Raw genomic sequence first — 16,412 nt, forward strand, 5'->3', positions numbered from 1 at the left:
CCATATTGAGGGTGTTGCGTGTCTTAATAATACAGAGCAACTAAAAACAAGATAGAAAACAGACTTTAATAATACCTTGAGCCACAAAATGAAGAGATCATGGATGCTTAGAGGAAACAACAGTAAAAAAAAAAAAGGTGGCAAACTCTAGGCTCTTCTGCAACAGAAACTTAGCTAAGATTCTGTCTGAGGATGGTAAGAGGTAAACGCAGGTTCTTAGTTTCGGACTAAGTGTTGCTACCTATTCGATGCAACTGAAAGATGTCTGTATCTTTATCTTTGCCTCCTTCTCATTTCAATCCTTGGATCGTGATGCTAATTGTTGATGAGTCCCCATCCTCCTTAGAGGAAGTATGTTCAGTGTGTGCTTGTGTGTGTACATATGTAATGCAAGAAAAATCCTTACAAAATAAAATAAAAGATGATAAATCTAAGTATTGGAAAACTTCCTGGGGATATGTGTAAATATATGAGTTAATATTTTTAGAATTGACACTCAGTCTCTCTCTTCCTCCGTCTCTCTCATGTCTCTTCCTCTCTCTCTTTCCCCCTCTCTCCTTCCTCTCTTTCTCTCTCTCCCTTCCTCCTCCCTCCTCTCTCTCTCTTTCTCTCTCCTCTCCTCCCTCCCTCCTCTTTCTACTCTCTTTCTCTCTCTCCTCTCCCTCCCTCCCCTCTCTCCCTCCCCTCCCTCCTCTCTCTCTCTTTCTCTCTCTCCTCTCTCTCCCCCCCTCCCCTCCTCTCACACACACAGAGGACAGGAGGGAAGGAGGGAGGGAGAGAAAGAGGGAGAGAAAGGGAGGCTTACATTAACATAATATAATTCAGCACAGGCGGCCATCTGTTTTAATTGAGCAAGCTTATTCATATAAAGCTCTGCACCACTAATCTTGTTTAGATTAATGTTAATGTTCTATTAAAAGGCAGTTTATCATTTCACAATGCAGAGTTAAAAGAAGCACACCCAGTTTCTGCCATTAAGGCAGGGGAAAGAAAATGGATAGCTCATTACGCAGCTATTGATCTCCCTACAATGCAACTATTAAGGGCTGGGAAGTTTTGCTGGGAAGGAACTTATGATCTTCCACCTTAAGGTTGATTGCCCATAAATGTGGATGAAAAGTTTTGCCTTTGCAAGTTGGAAGGATTGAAGTGCTTAGTAAAACATTCTGAGACATATTCCAAACCATGAGTGGCACTACAAGTAGGATCTAATGATATAATCCTTTTGCATGCTCAAGTGGAAGGCAAGAGAGTAGGGTTTCCCCTACTAACTGTCACAACTTATGTGGGGAATACAAAACATCTCCCTCACTTTATTTTATATCCTAATGAGAACTCCAACCTTTGACTGTTTCCTGGAAATATGTTTACTCACTAAGAACAATCCCAAATGCATCCTAAAGCAGTTCAGACTGCAAGCCACAAAGAATGTCATGGCATTTGAATCAACATAACCTGCCATGACAACAAATAGTGTTTTTTTTGCCATTGTTTCCAATTTGGATGCATTTTTCTGAGCAACCTCCAATACAGAGCATCTCCAGTTCTCCAAAAATAAACAGCCCAAATCCCTTCCGAGGTCTGGGACCTCCACTGAGGCGTGTCAACCAGTCTGTTGGTCCAGTTTCAGGGCTTGCAAGGAGAAGTCACAGGAATTGTCCAAGTTCAGGGGGTCATTTTCAGTGAAGTCAGCCACAAACAAGTTTCAGACTAATCTTCCAGGCAATGGACAATTAGCCCACCTGACAGATAACTGGCTGCTCCAAACACAAAGATAATCACTCTTCACAACTGAATTAAATCCACAAACTGCAGAGTCCCAGAAACACAAACCACCATCTGGCCACGATCCACATACATTGCTTCCAGCAATGCCTCCCCCATCTGCTGTGCTAAATAGCTCCTCCTGACCGTTTCCCCATCAATCTGGCTGATCTCCGCCACTCTACCCTGCACACTTTAGCATCCAAAGGGCTGGCAGCTCCTCCTCCTCTTCCTCATTGGCCTGCCAGCTCTCCCCAGCTGAGGCATGTTCTGCCGGCAGCTCAGGGTCAGCAATACCAGATGTGCCAGGAATGCTCTCATTCTCCCCCGAGGCCTCAGGAACATCACACATTAAAATGGGAGCTGGTTAGCTTGGTTTGGCTTAATGGGCTGCCCTTGAAGACTGCCCAGAAACAAACTTCCGATGGACAGAATGCATCTGTCCCTTTGACTATAGGCCAGGCTCATATTTGTCATATTACATTGGTATTACAAGAACATCACTGGCTATCGGTATATTTCCAATACAATTCAGGGTACTAGTGATCACCTGCACTGTCCTTTGTGGCTTGGGATCTGGGGATCTTTGAGACTTCCTGTTGCAGGCAGAATCTGCCCACCCAATGCATAACAGCAGACTGCTATTAAGAATCTTCCCCAGTTGAGATATCAATCAGCACATGTACAAGAATGGACATTATCTCTTAGAGCTCCTTTCCAATGGGATAGTTTGTTTCCAGAGGCTTTCTAGAAGCCTCTCACTCAGTTGACATACCATTCTATTCTTCAAAAGCCTATAGGATTGCATGCACTGTAATAATAGCAAATATATGTAATGTATTGTTTTTTATTATTTACTCTGCAAATCACTCCATACCACTTGAATCTGTTTTGCTGGACTCGATACATCCAATAAATCAATAAATATGTGAACTGATCACTGTGGTTCATAAACCAATAATTTGTAGGAGTTGACCAGGATGAGCCTGAGGGAGGGGTTAAGGGTGTCATTAGTTTGGAGTCTCTTTGCACCCACAAGAGATCTAAGACCAGCCCTCCCCAAATTTTGTTGGCTCTTATTCTGTTGACAATCAAGTTGATTGTTGTTTAGAGATAGCATGGAATAAACTTGTACTCATTTGAACAATCCTGGTTCCTGATTCCTTGAGCTGGACATGAGTATGGCTTACAATAATACGTACATTCAGATAACTGTGATTTTGTCAGATAATCCTGGTTAAAGAAGTTGCAGCTTAATATAAAGGATTCTATCCTTCTTCAATCCAAGGACTGTCCATACAGACTAGCTGGCAAGCTGCAGAAGGCCTTGGATAATGTCTCCAAAGAGACAGGATTAATATAGCATTCTGTTTTTCTACAGATTAATGACTTGGAATCAATCTTTCCAGGGCTATATATTCTTCTGCATCCTACAAGATCCTCCATGGATGATGGGTGACACTTTCTATCTATGTTTCTAATGAAGAAAGTAGGAGGGAACATATTAGCAGAGAAATAGACTAGATAACAGCCCTTAGGCAAACTGAAGAAGGATAAATTGAAACTAACTAAAATTGAATTCCCCTCTCCAAAAAGACATGTGCACGCACACACACAAAATATCTCTTGCAGTGGAAAGGCTATTCCACTCTCCTCTAGATTCTATTCCAATTTGGAACCTAAATGGCATAATTTAGAATTAATTGTGCCTGCTTGAGCAACAACAACACAAAAAAGAACAAAAGAAAAGAAAGTGGTACTAAATCGAGCAATTGCCAAGTTCGTGCATTGATTATTTTGCTATAAAAATGCAGAGATAAAATAATTAGCATTCCAGTTATCTTCATCTAAGGATTTTGTAACAGCTTGCAAGCATTTATTAAACACCACCATGCATCTGTTTTTGAAAGCAGCGACTCAGAGGGGAAGAGGGCATAAATGATCATTGTAGATAACTGCCTGATTAAAAAGCCTCAGTTCCATTGCTGCAGCTAAAAATGCTGATGCGATTCTTGGACGCGATGTGATTGGAGTGGACATAATTGAACAAGGAAAGAAAGAGGAAAGAATTAGCTCCAGTTTAATATGTGCTGCATGGTGAAGTTTGAAGGGTAGGGAAAAGATCAGAGTTCAAGTTTAAGATGTTCTCAACATGTAAAGTTTCAAGTCACTTGAGACTTTCAGAAAGAGATTGGACTGCCATTTGTCAGAAATGGTGTAGGGTCTCCCGCTTGGGCGACGGGTTGGACTAGATGACCTACAAGGTCCCTTCCAATTCTGATTATCTGTTATCTGTTAAGTTGGAGCCAGTAGTGGCAACCAGAGAGTCTCTAGCAGACCGTCTAGGAAATTAAATATTTCCTGTGCTCATGATTAAGGGCCTGAAGAATTCTAAACTGACAGTACAAAACTAAGTGGGGCTTAAATGATTGAAACTGTCATGCCTAGGTTTGGAGGGCACCATAAGAAAGATCAGCTACCATGTATGGCCCAGGTAGCATAATTTGGAATGCACAAATTTAGGAGAGTTATGTATTACATGTAACATTTAATTACATGTAACATCTATAGCCAAGGCAGATCAAAACAAAATGTTGTACAAAGTTAGCAGCCACCCCTCCTAGAAGAATGCAATATTTTGAGAAATATGTTAAAAAAGGCAGGATAAAATATTTCCCCTAAAAGAGAAATAAAAATCTTAAAGGAAACGGAATCCCAGAAAGCAGCTCCCTGTCCTCAGCAGATATTTGGTGCCCATTAAGACTGGGCCAGCCGAACTACAAGACAAAAGACCTCCAGCTCCAGGGTGATGGGATTAAGATATGACCCCTCAGGACATAATAGTATTAGCCCTCTACCATCTAGCAGCAGAGCTCACCACATGGCATAACAAGCCCCTTCATTGCATCATCTCTGTCGCACCACACCTTCCAGGCTTCAACCAAACTTAGCTCAGACAACCTACAAAGTTAGCTATAACCCCTACAACAGCCAATAGAATACATGTTCTTGCACAGGAACAGGAAGCTCAAGTTCAAAGCCTAAGAGAGGGTATAAAACCCCCTCTCTCTCAATTCCATATGGTCAGCTACCCAGAACCATGTGCTTGGTGGTTCTGCTTCACCACTAAGCAATCTTTTCAATCAGCCTCCATGTTTCCAGTGTCTTCCTCCCAGCTCGGAACTGAACCAGATGGATATTTCTTCCAACAATGTCATACATTTTCAAAGGTAGCCCCAAGTCAAGTAATTGGACAAGTTTTAAAACTATCACCCCTCTTGAGTATCAGCAGAGGTTTCAGGAATGCTCTTTATTGCTGCAAAATATAAGAGAACTTCAAAAGCCTACTAGAATTTCTCTCTATTCCATCTTATACCAAACAAAACCAAGGCAGGGGTATTTTAACTTTCTTTTTCATATGCTTTTCCTTCACTGAACCTCCTCTTCTATTAACAGTTTATTCATTCAAGCCTCCCAAATTAAACCCCAAGCTTAAATCCCCATTGCCAAAGTTTAAATTCCATCACAGAACGCTTCCTGAAAGGAACATTCAATTCACAAGACAAAATGGCCATCAGGCCCTCCACACATCACGAAGATCTCAAGAGATATGGTGCCACCAACCAAGGGTCAAGTGGTGTCCATTATTGATTTATTTATTTGTATCATGCCTTTATTGTTTTTACAAGTAACTCAAGGCGGCAAATATATCTAACATACTTTCTTCCTCCTGTTTTCCCCACAACCACCCTGGGAGATAAGTTGGATTGAGGGAGAGTGACTGACTGAAAGTCACCCAGTTGGTTTTTATGGCGAAGGTGAGACTAGAATTCACTGTCTCTTGTGCTTGGTCCAAAGTCACCTAGCTCGTTTTCATGACTAAGGCCGGACTAGAATTCACAGTCTCCCAATGGTTGGTCCAAAGTTACTAGCTGGTTTTCATGACTAAGGTGGGACTAGAATTCACAGTCTCCCAATGGTTGGTCCAAAGTTACTAGCTGGTTTTCATGACTAAGGCGGGACTAGAATTCACAGTCTCCCAGTGATTGGTCCAAAGTCACCTAGATGGTTTTCATGACTAAGGCGGGACTAGAATTCACAGTCTCCAGGTGATTGACCGAAAGTCACCCAGTGGGCTTTCATGACTAGAGCTCATGGACTCCAGGTTTCTAGCTTGGCACCTTAACCACTAGACCAAACTGTCTCTCAGTCTTCTTTATCATCTGCAAGATCTCCTCAAGTGACTGTGATGCTTGAGAGTGAGTGTGGGAGGATTAATACCATTTTCCCATTTAACTAGCGTCTACTCTCTTTAGGGCTTTCCTATCTTTTCTAAGGCCCCAGGAGGGACTCAGTCCTGCGTTACAATCTATATTCATGTGCACGTTTTGTCTGTGATTTAAATTATAATGAAAGATATTATGTGAGCTTTGGGGAAGCAGCATTCTGAAATTAACGTGGCCCCTCCAGTCTGCCAACATATTCCCAATGTGAACTTTAGCGCTGAATGAGCCATCCACCTGTGGAGTAACCTTTTGTAGAGAGCATACCAATTTTCTGATTATCCAGATGCTTCCAGGGTCCCCACGGTCAATCAGATTAATGAGTTTGCAATGTAATAATTTGGAGGAAGATGCAAGGGGAAACCAATGCTGAGGTTTACTTAGAATCAAGCCTTGCTGATTCTCCTCTTGCGCCCTAGGCCTACTAAATGGACACTAAATTGGTAAGGTATTTGACAGAATTGACCTATTTGGGCTTACAAGGAAGCTGAATAGATCTAAGACAGGGTGGCTTGTGGTGATTACACAGATAGGTCAGCGAAGCTATCTTGGTCATCATTTTTGATGTGCTTGGCCAGTACTTCTTCAATGTTTAGTGCATCATTGAGAAGATCCAAAGTGGTTGGTTTTCCCACTGGCTTTTAGGCCTAAAAAATAACTCAAATTTGTTTGTTTATTTGTATCCTGTCTTTAACATTTTTTACAAATAACTTAAGATAGTGAACATCTCCAACACACTTTCCTTCTCTTATTTTCCCCACAGCAACAACAAAAACCCTCTGGAGTGAGTTGGGTCGAGCATGAGGACTTGGCCCAAGGTCATGCAACTGGCTGTCATCTCTCCACTTTTAGTCCAGAGACCGTTTGGCTCTCCACATTTTACTGATTTGAAAGTTCTGAACAATTGATTTCAACTGAAGCAAAACCTCATGATTCAAACTCTGAGATACCATTTAGATATTTAGCCTTAGGTGAGTCCGGTCAGCTTCAGGGTTCATATGACATGAGCCTTGACTAATTTCCTTCTGTATGTTTTGTCTTGCAGGAATTCCTCTTCAATTGGGGGGGGGGGGGAGGGCAGCCTGTCAATCCTGAAGCTGGCCTGACCAAAACCATCTTGGAGCTTCAGTGCTCCTACACCAGAGCTGAGGGATAGGGAGGGGGCATTAGAGGTAGCTGGGGTTCAGAGGTGGTATTCGGCATGTTCTGACCAGTTCTGGAAGTTTTGAGTAGTTTGGAGAACTAGCAAATGCCATCTGTGACTGGAGATTTTACAGTATCCTTTCCCTGCCATGCCTACCAAGCCACACCCAGAGAACCACTATATGTACCATTAACAACTCCCAAAACCAGAAAAAGCAAATTACCCAAAACAATAAGGAAGCTTCAATCCAAAAAGAAATCACTTTGGCAGAAAAACAAATCTGGTCACGTTGCCAACTTCAAAAGCTGATACAAAAATTTATGCCACCAGATAAAAACTGAATGCACCAATTATCACATTAAACAAGAAAACCTTCTACACACCAGTTCCACCTGCGCTTTCTACGATTTTATAAACAACAAACTAAAAGACACAAGGTCCATCCCACCCCTGAAAGGGCCTAATGGTAAAGACTGCAACGACGACACTATTAAAGCCAACCTCTTTAACACATTCTTTGGCTCAGTATTAGTAAACAGCAATAGATCATGCCCAGTATTTCCTAGTTGAACCACAGACAACTACAATGATCTAATACAAATCGATTTTACAGAAGACAATGTTGAAAAAGCACTACGCAATCTAAAACCATCTCTATCTATTGGACCGGACGGAATATGTGCCTACTTCTTAAAAAAGCTATCCACTGTCATAGCCGAACCTCTAAGCATAATCTTTGAAAAATCTTTCAGGACCAGCTCCTTGCCAAAACTATGGTCACAAGCCACGGTCATCCCCATCTTCAAAAAAGGAGACCCCAGCCTAGTTGAAAATTACAGACCAATCTCTTTATGCTGTGTCACCTGTAAAGTCATGGAATCAATTATTAACCAATCCATCACCCCCCACTTATTTGAGACAAACAACCTCCTCTCTAATAAACAGAAAATAAAATACAGGCTGAATAGTCAACACCTTGTTGATGATCCAAATTCTGTCAAGGATCTTGGAGTACTCATATCTAACCTGCTAGAGCCCACTGTAACTACATAGCCAAAAAGGCGTTAAGAGTTGTTAACCTAATCTTATGTAGCTTTTTCTCTGGTAATATTACACTAATAACTAGAGCATACAAAACATTTGCTAGACCAATACTCGAATACAGCTCATCAGTCTGGAACCCACATTACGTATCTGATATTAACATAGTTGAGAAAGTCCAGAAATATTTCACAAGAAGAGTTCTCCACTCCTCTACTTGTTGTAGAATACCTTATGCCATCAGACTCAAAATTCTAGACCTAAAAAACCTAGAACTAAAAGGTCTGTAGGGGGCATGCATAAATGCACCAATGTCCTATTGTTTCTTTTATTTTTATCTTTTATTTTTATTTTTCTTATATGTATCCATGTATTCATAACTATGTTTTTATTTATACCTATTATCTTGTAAGCAATTGACAAAAATAAAATAAATAAATAAATAAAATCAATGGGGTAGCCAGATTTAACCGGGTTACTAACTTATCAATTAAAAACAGAAGCGGTATACTCTGTCCAATAATTGGGTAGATCAGGTTGCCCTGATAGACTGATCTCACTGGAAAAAACACTTAGTCACTCCCCTGGTATAGCTGACAAAATGAGTAGAGCCCGTGGCTTAGAGGTTAATACATCTACCTAATATGCAAGTAGCCCCAGGTTCAAATTCCAGAAGCGTATGGCTAACGGATGAGAGCTAAATAGCTTGAAATAGATCTATACTAGTCTCCCTTTATTTCTATGATGGTAAAACATAAATTTAACTTATCAGTTATGTTCTGGGGCTAACCAGTTTACATTGTTTAATGCTGCATTGTAGTTTTCTCATAATAAAGTTTTTTAATGAACTACATTTTGAGAAACAAGTAGCAGTTATTACAGGGGAAAATAAATCTCTATTTGTTTCCAAGAAGAAATGAGGCATCTTGGTAACTTTTTCTTCTAATTCCTCCGTGGATCTTTATACTGTACAACAATCCTGTCTTGAGCCAAGTCAACGGGGAAGCCAGCTTCACTTCACAAATGTGTGTAGAAATGTCATAAAATGGGGCAAAATTGACTTAACAACATAAAATTTGGGCTCACTTGTGGTGGTAAGTCGACCTGTACTTCATGATGACTGATTCAGTATGCAATTCTTTTTATCTTGTCTCATCATGGTTAATGGGTTTGTAAATATTTATTTATTTATTTTGTCAAAAGCATACAATACAATAGAAATAAGAATAAACATAAGTTTAAATATAATAAATAGGAACTAATAATTGGAGACATTAGGGCAGGGACAGTAGGCACGATTGTGCGCTTATGCATACCCTTTACAGAACTCTTAGGAATGGGGTAAGGTCAATAGAGGTTAGTTTGAGGGTAAAGGAGTGGGGGTTTGAGATACTCTTAAGTTACTTAAGTAACTTAAGATACTCTTAAGACTGGCTAAGACATCAATTGTGTATGCCATCTTGAATCATACAGGATCACTTTGCTTCCATTGTGGTTTCCACTAAATGTTCCTAATGTAGAACCATACACGATCTGTTCTTCCTTCCCTACCCGCATCTGCCCTTTGGGGGCAGATGGAGAATGTGCAACTTGAACCAAAATGAACTTTGAATTCCATTTAACTAAACACTGTTATCTTCCATGGGATAAAACGCACATTCACCCATTGTCTGAAAGTTTGAAATTCACTGTTGGTGGCAAACTTTTCAGCAGAATACACAGATGGTCCTGCCTTATCCTGTTAATGAAAAAAACACATAAAAAAAACCCTCTCTCACACAGCTACACAAACTGACGTGATCATCTGTTTTTCAACATTCCAGAAAAAAAGAGAAAAAAAAAATCAAGCGAGGTGTAAGGTGTGACACAAATGAGAATAATTAGCTTATGCCATCTGTGGACATTACAAAAATGAGTGGGGAGAGAAAAAGGGTAGGGAAAAAAGAGCGTCTTTTTAATTCTAAGGTTTTTTTCTAACACTAACCATTATATCTTTAGCAAAGTACACAGTTAATAACTTTTCAATTTATAGAGACCTTCTGCTCTGATTTACTTAAGGAACTAGGATACTTGCTGCACCTCGCACCTTTTCCACCTTATCATTAGCAAGTAATAAAAAACACCATTAAAAAGTAATAAGTCTGCAGCTCTCTGACAATCCACTGATTAATTCTGCAGTTGGCGAAGCACTTTCTGAGGGTACTTGGCTGATCTGCCAGTTTTTAACCCAATTTTCCGCTGGAAATTTGGAAATGCAGTGATAACTAGGAAACTAACCTGGACCAAAGGGAATACCAAGGTAAGACTTTTGAAAGCTTTTGCCTTCTTAAACTCCTTACATGCCTTTTAGTTATTTAAGACATTTCTCTATTGCACAGTGTACTTCGGAGTGGTTTACAGTTCATCTGATAGATGAACTTCAGTATAGCAATAGCACTTAGACTTATATACCATTTCACAGTGCTTTACAACCTATCTAAGGGGTTTACAGAATCAGCATGTTGTCCCCAACAATCTGGGTCCTCATTTTACTGACCTCAGAAGGATAAAATGCTGAATCAACTATGTGCTGGTCAGGATTGAACTCTTGGCAGTGGGCAGAATTAGCCTGCAAAACTGCATTCTAACCACTGTGCCATCACGGCTCCTTGGGGGAAAGGGACCAACCATGTGTCATATATACATAAAGGTTTATATCCAGGGTTTTGGCCTTCTTTTTTGCAGATGGGGTTTTGCTCACCAGTAAAGTAACTTTCAAGGGTCAGGTCATTAATACAATAGATTTGATCTTCTTTCTCCTTGCTTAATTATAGCAATAGCACTTAGACTTATATATCACTTCACAGTGCTTTACAGCTCTCTGTAAGCAGCTTACGGAGTCAGCATATTGCCCCCAACAATCTGGGTCCCCATTTCACTGACCTCGCAAGGATGGAAGGCTGAGTCAACCTTGAGCTGGTCAGGATCGAACTTTTGCTGACAGTCAGCAAAATTAGCCTGCAATGTGGCTCAGTGGCTAAGACGCTGGGCTTGTTGATCAGAAAGGTCAGCAGTTCGGCGGTTCAAATCCCTACTGCCGCCTAACGGAATGAACTCCCATTACTTGTCCCAGCTTCCGCCAACCTAGCAGTTTGAAAGCATGTAAAAATGCAAGTAAAATATAGGGACCACTTTGGTGGGAAGGTAACAGCGTTTCATGTGCCTTCAGTGTTTAGTCACATGACCATGGAGACGTCTTCGGACATGCTGGCTCTTCGGCTTTGTAACCAAGATGAGCACTGCCCCCTAGAGCCGGAAACGACTAGTACGTGTGTGTGAGGGGAACTTTTACCTTTACCTTACTGCCCTCCAACCATTGCGCCACCACGGCTCATAGTGAATCTCGTAGATTCAATGAAAAAAATCTCATGAGAGATGCTTCTTTTCTAGAATGATTGATATGATGGAGGGAGCTGTTGCACTCACACCACGTGCTCATGAGCCCATGAGGTTCTTTCACCAACTCAGTGGAAGGACACCTGAGAAGATACATTGCCACCCTCAACCAATCAATTAATTTACTCACTACCAAGCCCTGGATGAATCTGATCTTATTATAGAAGAACTTACTACTGAGTGCTGTTGTCTTGTCTAAATCTTCCAATTCAGAGATTGAAGAAGTATCAAGAATAACAACTGAGGGATCGGGGGTCAACATCTCCCACTTGTTTGTTTGCCTTTTGAAACCATTCAGATCAAGATTATGTTCGACTTGGCAAAATTTCTTTCTTCTTTTTGGATGGAAACAGAGGAAAACTGTAGGGCAAAGATGTCAACATTTGAGAAGTTGAAGTCACAACTTCATCTTCTGACCCTACACAGAGAAACAGATGCTCAAGTCACTGCATATTCAATTGTGGGTGCTGGTTGTGGTGTCTTTTTATGATTTGAAGAATGCCAATGAGAATAGGATACTCCTGTCTCCACCTACCCCTCTTCTAGCCCTGATAAAGTGTGCTAAATTTCCCATCTCTGACATCTAAGCTAGCTTCAAGTTTACAGGAGTTAGTAAGAACACTGACACTTTAAATTTATATCCCAGCTTTTTTTTCCAGAGCTGTAGAAGGATTACAAGGGAATCTCTCTTCATTTTGAGCCATGGTGGTTAGAATGCAGTATTGCAAGTAAACTCTGCCCACAGCCAGAAGTTCAATCCTGACTGACTCAAGGTTGACTCAGCCTTCCATCCTTCTGAGATCGATAAAATGAGGACCCAGATTGTTGGGGGCAATATGTTGACTCTGTAAACCACTTAGAGAAGATTGTAAAATTCTATGAAGCGGTATACAAGCCTAAGTGCTATTGCTATTTTCAACTCCAAAACAGCAACTTTGGGAGATCATGGGCTGGAAGAAAATGACTGGCCTCAAGAACATATTTAAGGGATGTCTAGAAAGTTAAGATGGCGGTGCAACTGAAGCCCTAACTAATAAAGGATAATTTTTGTAGCTCAGGTTGAAATAAGGGGCCCTGGGTGCTCTCTGAGCTTGGTTTTTTCCCTTGCAGATCTTTCATTATACAAACTAGATAACACCATCAATGATCTAATGAGGTTACCTAGTTTGGATAATGAAATACCTGCAAGAAAACTACCAAGCTCAGAGAACACCAGAAATATAAACTCCGACTATCACATCTTTAAGGATGAACATAAGTGCTCATTTGATAAAATTATACTCTCAAAGAAATAGAAAAACACACATTTATTTTAATTGGATTATTTTGTTTTCTATTTACCTTAAATGCATCAACAACTACTGTTGCATTAGAGAACTGTTTAAAACAAAACAAAAAGACACCAAGCAAACTGCAATCTTTTGATTTTGTTTGATTTAAATGTAAAATTGGCAGCTCTCTCTACAACTGGAATATGTATATCTCTGAGAGTATAGGATGGAAGATAGTTGACAATGTATGGGAATCTACAAAATACTTATTAAATGTTATAGCTCCTGCTTGATTTATGGTGCCAGGGACAGATGTTGGAGAAGAATCATAAATTATAAATCCCAATCAAGTGGAACTAAAAATTAATTGCAAGTGGGCTGAGTTGGTGTGTGTGTGTGTGTGTGTGTGTGTGTAGGAATGCTAAGTGTATAAAAAGAAACAGGAACTCTTACAAATTTTCAGCTCCTATAATTAGATTTGTTGAACGCAATCCAATCAGAAGACTCCAAGCAACGAAAAGTGTGTGTTTTTTGTGTGCACCAAGATGCAAGTGCAGATATATGAAATGTGTATAATTATCAACAGTTGTTTGGCCTACTCACACTTAATTCCTACAGTGTTAAATCAAGGCAGTAAAAGCCTTCTGTGTAAAGCAGATTAATTGGCCATAAAATTGGAAGGCCAACAATGTCATGTCATATATAAATAAGGAAGTCTGTCTATATACCTTAATGAGTGTAAGCACCCAATGCCATTAATAACTAGGTTTTCTAGCATTTTTAATCTCATGGAACAGGGAGGAATAAAAGCTATAGCTATTGTACATGCCTGTTTTATTTATTCTGCATATACCTTTGTGCCAGAATTAGTAGGATTATGGTAAGTCACTGTGATGACCCAGTGCATGGCACCAAGGCAACACAGTGAGATAATCAGTAGGAGTCCCTTTATTAGCTCCAACTTTGCCCCCAATGCCCTGGTTACCTTCTAGTTGGAGAAAAACTCTCCCTGGAACAGCCTTTGGCTGCAGAGAATCAAGTCCAAAACATGGTTAATGAAAACTGTAAATATAAATCCAATCAAGGCAAAATGAGGTAATTAATCTGGCAGGGCAAGAAAAGGAATTCCAGATGTGAAGGCACAGCAATAACACAACATGAGAAGACACCAAGACAAATTCCTTGTGTGCCCAATCACACTTGGCCAATAAAGTATTCTATTCTATTCTATACCAGGAACGCAGATAACTAAAGTTGACACAAGATAAACTCACATTTGCTCCCAGCAGCTGCTGCACTCAGCATGTATTTCTTTTAAACTCTCTTCCCTGTGGCTGTGGCTAATGCAGGGAATCAGGCCCTTTCCTCCCTCATAAGCCACACAACCCACATTGCTCTCTTCTCCGTTCCTCCCTGCGTTCCCTAGGATGAAGAGGAGGTGGGCCTGGGTCTTCCTCTGAACTCCCTCTCCCTTGTTCTACCTCTCCCCTGCTCTGTCCAGCCAGACTTTGCCCTTCCTCAGTTTCCTCCACAGCCAACAGAGCCACTCCCTGACAGCTATTCATCTTCCTCCTCAGATTCAGAGTCCAACAGGGGCATGACACCCATATAGTCTGCCATATGTTCAAACTGGATTTAGCATTTTTGTCCACCTCTCAAGTCCTTCCCAATGATCTGGGATAGGCAGGGGTGGGATTCTACCAGTTCACACCTATTTGCTAGAACCAGTTGTTAACATTCTAAGCAGTTCAGAGAACCAGTTGTTAGAAGAAATTACTGGCCTAATCCTGGAAGGAAGGCAGGAAGGAAACATTCTGGTGTTGCTTACAGAAACTGCCTCTCCATTAACCCTTATTACATTCTTGGCAGGACTAGACTTCCTGTCTCAGGAATGTCTCTGGAATTTTTCCCCCTCCTTTGCTGGTACTTTGCTTGTGTGGAGTGACCAAAGTTACAATGGCACTGAAAAAAGTGACTTATGACCATTTTTCACACGTACGACTCTTGCAGCATCCCCACAGTCATGAGAGGCCAGGCGAGGAGATGCGTGCCTCAATGTGAGTGATTTTGTGTTGGCCACACCCAGCCAGTCACATGACCACCAAGACACACCCACCAACTAAGCCACGCCCACAGAACCGGTTGTTAAAAAATTTGAATCCCACTCCTGGCATTGATGTTTATAATGTTACAATGTTAAAGGTATTGTTGTAGGAGGTAGCCATTCTAAATAAAGCTGCCTTTTGCAATTAACTGATAGGGAATTTGTCAAAACTGAGGGTGTTCAAGTGGTGCTCCAGATCAGGGGTCTCCAACCTTGGCCACTTTAAGACTTGTGGACTTCAACTCCCAGAGTTCCTCAGCCAGCTATGCCAGCTGGGGAATTCTTGGAGTTGAAGTCCACACATCTTAAAGTTGCCAAGGTTGGAGACCTCTGTTCCAGCAGTTTTGAGATTGCAAACAATGCAAACCTGTTACAATTGTGTGATGACCTGTAGTCTCTCAAAATAACCCCAAACCGAAAACATATATTAAAGTCCGGTAAAGCCTTCAACTTCACTTCACTGTTTTATTAGGCACAGTTTAAAGTCAAAAAAAGTAAATAATGAGGCAAAAGGAAACCAAAACAAACTGCATTGACAAGAGTTCTGAAGCAAGCCAAGATAATTAATCATATATTCCAGGAAGATAATGGGGAGAGTCCATAGGAAGAACGCCAACAAAGATAAACCTCTTTCAAAGGAAACACTAAACTTTGACTCCAGCAATTCTGACTACGCAGTTACAAGCTTATGTATACATAGCTCCTAGCTGCAAGCCATGAGGAGGATCATGGTAATCTCCTCCTGAGTAGACCTCACTTTTCCCTGATCCTCTCCTCTCTGCGTGCCCTCAGATGGATAGGGGATGGGCCTGGATCCTCTTCTGATTGCTCAGCCGGCCTCTGCCCTTCCCCAGCCTCCTCCACCACATCTGGAGCCACACTCCCACTCCCTGTTGGCTGCTCCTCCTCTTCCTCAGAGTCAGTCTCCACCAGGGGCATGACAAATTGGTACTATAGTACTATATTTGCTTTCTTTTGCCACCGTCATTCTGATTCTATTTGCAGGTCTTTCTATTTTGTGATTTTCTCCAGATTTGCAGGTCTTTCTATTTTGTGATTTTCTCCAGTTCTTTCTCTTCTCTTCTGCTGCTGCCATGTTCACTGTTCAGACTTTTTTTTTTGTCTTTATTATTGACCATTGTTATATCTGAGGTGGTATGTCACAGATGCTAGTTTGCTTGAATTCTAAAGTCCCAAAGCACGTTAGCTTCCTCGTTTTATATTATTTTGGCTATTTTATGGTTCCACCAAATCTTGCTTGTAGGGAAATGATATTTATGAGGGAATCCCAGCACACCATTATTGCTATTTTGTCATGTTGTTGTTTCAGGTCAGTCTATGAGAGCATCTTGCAGCAACTAATAGGTCCA

General features: G+C 40.9%; 1 protein-coding gene and 1 long non-coding RNA gene across 2 annotated transcripts in view; one reads left to right on the forward strand and one right to left on the reverse strand.

Moving 5' to 3' along the window:
• Window positions 1-16,412, reverse strand: part of CDH4 (cadherin 4) — a 995,035-nt gene that overhangs the window by 408,205 nt on the left and 570,418 nt on the right. The window lies entirely within an intron of this gene.
• Window positions 5,314-16,412, forward strand: part of LOC148126007 (uncharacterized) — a 67,561-nt gene continuing 56,462 nt past the window's right edge. Inside the window, exons 1-3 of the long non-coding RNA XR_015742540.1 lie at window positions 5,314-5,582; window positions 6,811-7,018; window positions 10,411-10,531. This is a non-coding gene — a long non-coding RNA (uncharacterized LOC148126007). The remainder of the gene's footprint in view (window positions 5,583-6,810; window positions 7,019-10,410; window positions 10,532-16,412) is intronic.

Source organism: Pseudonaja textilis, chromosome 3 (genome assembly GCF_049901715.1).
Source record: "Pseudonaja textilis isolate UNSWEBS1 chromosome 3, rPseTex1.2, whole genome shotgun sequence".
In the NCBI taxonomy this organism is placed as follows: Eukaryota; Metazoa; Chordata; class Lepidosauria; order Squamata; family Elapidae; genus Pseudonaja; species Pseudonaja textilis.